Source organism: Palaemon carinicauda, chromosome 15 (genome assembly GCF_036898095.1).
Source record: "Palaemon carinicauda isolate YSFRI2023 chromosome 15, ASM3689809v2, whole genome shotgun sequence".
Taxonomy (NCBI): domain Eukaryota; kingdom Metazoa; phylum Arthropoda; class Malacostraca; order Decapoda; family Palaemonidae; genus Palaemon; species Palaemon carinicauda.
The window spans coordinates 17,014,001-17,019,495 of record NC_090739.1 but is presented as its reverse complement, the minus strand read 5'-3'; positions in this window follow the sequence as shown (position 1 = coordinate 17,019,495).

The following is a 5,495-nucleotide window of genomic DNA, read 5'->3' as shown; positions in this document are numbered from 1 at the left end:
TTTTTCATACATATGGTATGTATTGTAAAGCTCCTCTCTCTCTCTCTCTCTCTCTCTCTCTCTCTCTCTCTCTCTCTCTCTCTCTCTCTCTCTCTCTCTCTACTTGCTTAAATTATTTATTTCATCTTATTTTAATAATTATTTATTTGTTTAATTTGTAATTTCTTTTTAAAAATTAATCTTTTTACATATGTATGTATGTATTGTACATGTATTGCCACAGTAACTAACTTGTTGCATGTACATACTTGCTTAATTCTCAAGTGTTACAGTAATATTCATGTACAGTACTGAACTGTAATAGTGTACTGTACAACCTAACAAGTGTTACAATCTTTCTATTATTATTAATATAGTAAAGGGTGGGTTATAAACATTACAGTGATGGTTTTAAACAGCCTATAAACAATTAAATAAGGTAAAAATAATGGTTTTCTCCTACTTCGGGGATTTTCGAATATCACGGGTGGTCTCGGTCCCTATCTACCATGATATTCGAGGGAATACTGTAACTCAGTGTAACTGTACGGTAGTCTTGCTGAACTATTGTACAAGTACAGTAATGAACTCCAGAATAATGATGCCAAACATGTTCTTGTTCATTTCCATCACCAAAAAGTTACGTTTCCAAATGTGAATTTATATTCCCGTTCCTTAGAAAAATGGGTGTTCCAACGCAATTATAAACCCTCCACTATTTATTGGGGTATATACTTTTGGCGTAGCTGAAAGACGAGCCATGATAATTTTTAGTGAGGGATAGCTACCCCATCCGCTAGTTGGCTACCCCTCACACTCACACCTCTCGGCTGAGTAAACACTTTACTTTATGGCTTGGTAGAGGACGGACATGCTGCCTTTCTCTCCCACAAAGATTTGCCTTGATTGTTATTCTGTTTAGTTTATTCTTTTGTGTGTGTTTTTATCTTTTACATATATATGTGTATATATGTATATATGGAAACATACTCGTATGTTGTTGAATATTTGTAACTTTTATTACAGTTGACAGCTTATCCGGCGGTCTCTGCCGTAAGGGAGTTGTCATTGTGTTCATACTACTACTGTACTCCCTTACCTAGCCGCCCAACCCCTTCATGGGTGGCCAGCAGTTAATCGGCGGGGTTACTCCTTTCCCATTCGCGGATTTGGTGGCGCTCTCGTGTTTTTTTTTTCTTCTCAGTACTTGAGTTAAAGTTTATAATTGTTTATAATTTTGTTCCACTCCCCTTGCCGGAGATGGACCGACGCCCTTCCTTGGCTGGTGAAGCGAGTGCTTAACTAATTTGTCCGCTCCCTTTCGAGGAATTCTCTCACAAGGAAAGTTGACTTACTCCCCCGAATAATTCCTTTTATTCAACGGAGTTATGAATTGTATTTCATCACAACTTTTATTTTCTCTTCTACAGATACCAGCGACGTAGAAAGCAAGGTCGAGGGATTCGGCTGCTCCGGTCAATGTCCTGCTCTACCTGTGACAGCTCGTGAGTTCCACACCTTACGAGGTAGCACTCATTACCGACCTTCAACTTGAACAAGGCTTGTTGACGGGAAGCATAGAGCGCTGCCAGGGGGTTCGCCTCCGCCGGTTGGAGAACTTTCCCTTACGAGGGAGTGTTAACCTTCCCCGAGTTGGGCTGCTCCCCCTTCCGAGGGAGAGCTTCCCTTCTTCAGCGCGTTCAGCAACCTTCCCTCTTTCGGGGAGAATTGCTGACAGCTCAACGAGATCTGCTTCTGCTATTTCGTCGCCAAGGACTGTGCTTCTTCCCCTTGGGGCTGGGGGAAAGCAAGTCCAAGGCTTGTTCCTCCTTCGGGGGAAATTCTCTCTTGTTCACGAGAGATTGTTAGATTGTTACGCCTATGCTTTTTTCCCATAGAGCTGGGAGAAAGCTTGTCTTAGGAGATGTCCTCCTTCGGGAGGAATTCTCTCGTAAGAGAGATTGTTACGCCTACGCTTTTTTCCCATAAAGCTGGGAGAAAGCTTGTCTTGGTGATGTCCTCCTTCGGGAGGACTTCTCTCTCGTTCGCCAAAAAGATTGTTCAGTGACCAACATATGTCGTACACCCACGCTTTTTTCCCATAGGGTTGAGAGAAAGCTTGATCTAGGCGATGTCCTCCTTCGGGAAAACTTGCCTCTCGTTCACGAGAGATAGCTTGTGTTCAGCATTTGAGTTAGAGCTGAGGGTTGTCGCAGGCGCTGCAGCCCGTCGGCAAGACCTCGAATCTGTGTCTGACGCTGAAGAGATTGCTGATCCACCAGGGGCGGTGGCAGAGCATACTCAGAGGCAGGTTTCCCCTTTAAGGGAAACACGTCTCTCGTTCGTGAGAGAAGACCCCCACTGGGCATCAGTGGTCCCCGTACGCTTACAGTTCTTCTCCAGGGGTGGAGATAGAACCTTGCCTTAAGCGTTTATATAATGTATGCACATAGTGACATTACAAATGGTTTACATGAAATCTTACCTAGATTAATAAATGTCTGTAAGCTTCATTCACCTGATTTTTCCATACTTGGAAAGCTAGCAACAATAAGACATTTACATGGAGTAGTTGACATATTAATATAAGATGAATTGGTAGTTGATGTAATATACTGTAATTAAGTAGGGAAACCCATGTTAAGATAATGAAAGTGTTTTATGTACTGTACTTTACATGTCCCAATGAGGAAAAATAATAGTTCTGGGAAAGGCTATTAAATACAATGCCATAATCAAGAAATTACACTATGAGAGATGTATATGGAAAATTCAAACCAGATAGCTTTGAGGATGCATTGTTAAGATATGACTTTACAGAGAAAAAACACACTGGAGGAGCAATATATAAAATCTGCTGTACCTAAAGAGATATAATGCAGAAAACAATCTAAATACTGCCGTACCTAAAGATCTGAAATCCAGAAAACTGTTAAAAAGACTAGGAAGAAATTGATACAAATAAACTACAGTATATTCTAATTAGAATAGTACTCAAGACAGTGACAAAGAAAATAGTTTTTTAGTGATATATATTGTACCAAGTGACACATACCATGTACATCAACATACTGTACATGCACTGCAGACAGCTATTGCTAAGTTGACTGTTAGTTAACGAAGAAACACAAACAAAGGGGCAGTTAAAAGATTAAAAATATATGACATGAAGGATTATGAAGTTTCAAAATTGCGGGATCACAAAACTCTGAAGAAGGAAAACAAATGAAAACTAGTGATAATGAACATCATTAAGGTAGTTCGGCCAGACAAACAATAAAAGAATTACAGCATTAAATAAAATAGATTAAAAGATTATGCTTCAGCACTCAGAGAGTAGTGTACATTGGTGTAAGATTGTTGATGCACAATATGTAAGTAAATAGGAAGGTGCAAAGGGAAAGAAAGATAGATAAAATAAACCATTGTTAGTTTGACTTCATTTCAAGAAAATTAAATTAACCACAAGGCAGTGACAATGATGAAACAACTACAGTATAATTACCATTGAATTGCAGTGAATAATTCAAGTTTTAAGTATGTCCTCCTTCAGATGGCAATGAAAATTATTGCATAAGGTATTTTAGTAGGTTGGCCAAGGCACCGACCACCCGTTAAGATACCACCACTAGAGAGTTATTGGGTCCTTTGACTAACCAGACAGAATTACATTGAATCCCTCTCTGGTTACTGCTCATTTTTCTTTTGCCTACAGATAAACTGAATTATCATTATTACTTGCTTTTCCAACTAGGGTTGTAGCTTGGCTAGTAGTAGTAATAATAATAATACTTGCAAAGCTAAACCCCTAGTTGGAAAAGCACGATGCTAGAAGCCCAAGGGCTCCAACAGGGAAAATATCCCAGTGAGGAAAGTAAATAAGGAAATAAACTACAAGAGAAGTTTAAGAACGATAACAATTTAAAAATAGATCCTTATAACATGAACTATAAAAACTTCAAAATAACAAGAGGAAGAGAAATAAGAGAGAATAGAGTGCTCAAGTGTACCATCAAGCAAGAGAACTCTAGCTTATTCTTTCTACATTCTACTGTCCTCATACACCTTACAACACTTGAGATTCCCAAACAATTTTTATTCGTTTAACTGGTTAACTACTGCAATGCAATTGTTCGTTGGCTACTTTCCTCTTGGTAAGGGTAGACGAGACTCTAGCTATGGTAAGCAGCTCTTCTAGGAGGACACTCCAAAATCAAACCATTGTTCTCTAGTCTAGGGTAGTGTCATAGCTTCTGTACTATCGTCTTCCATTGTCTTGGGGGTACACTTGAGTACACTATTCTATCTTATTTCTCTTTTTCTTGTTTTTTTTTTAAAGTTTTAAAAGTTTACATACAAAAGATTATTTCAATGTTGTTACTGTTCTTAAAATTAATTTTAATTGCTCATTATTTCTCCTGTAGTTTATCTATTTCCTTTCCTCACAGGGCTATTTTTCCCTGTTGAGGCCCTTTGGCTTATAGCATCCTGCTTTTCATACTAAGGTTGAAGCTTAGATAATAATAATAATAATAATAATAATAATAATAATAATAACAGTCTTCTAAGTGGGTGGTACAATATTACTATGGTAACATACAGTCTATTTTGTGAAACATGCTAGAGATGGTACCAGATGTTATTTCAATCCTCCCTTGGTACTTAAAGTCAAATTGCTTTCTACCCTTTAATATCCCCCATTCCCTCTGATCCCTTTTCATGCAACTGTACAAACTTTTAGCTTTATCTTACCTTCAGTTCTGCTTTTCACTAAGAACAAATTCTTCAAGCGAGTCGAATGAATAGAAAATAGCTCACACTCGCAGGTCTCATTAAACCACATTATAGCGGCAACAAACAGCACAGAATTCTATTTCTGAAAATTTATTTGGCTTACCTGAAAGATTTATTCTTGAGTAGTGGACAAAATTTGAACAGGACAATTTACAAGTTTAATAACTAAGCAAAGTATGAGTTAGAAGACAATTGAAAAGTAGAAATATAATAACCATTATGAATATTGTGTAGAGATGTTAAAAATATGTGACATAAATACTGTATTGCAGTACGGAATTTTAACAGTTCGTCGCTGTAATGGCATTGTGCATATTTGAAACATTTACAAAATACCGAATAATGTCATTCATGTTCAAAAATATGCAATAACCACATCTAAATATAGTTGTTAATTCGGTTTTGAAATGAACTATTCGATGGTCAGAAAATAGATTTATAACAACTACAGTATTAATCATTCACACTTCATCCTCATCTCCCACTACGCCTATAGACAAAGAGGGCCTTGGTTAAATTTTACCAGTCGTCTCTATCTTGAGCCTTTTCAAATAAATACTTCTCCATTCATCATCTCCCACTTCACATTTCATGGTCCTAAGCCATGTAACCTAGGGTCTTCCAACTCTTCTAGTGCCTTGTGGAGCCAAGTTAAACGTTTGGTGAACTAATCTCTCTTGGGGAGTTCGGAGAGCATGGCCAAACCATCTCTAACGATCTAC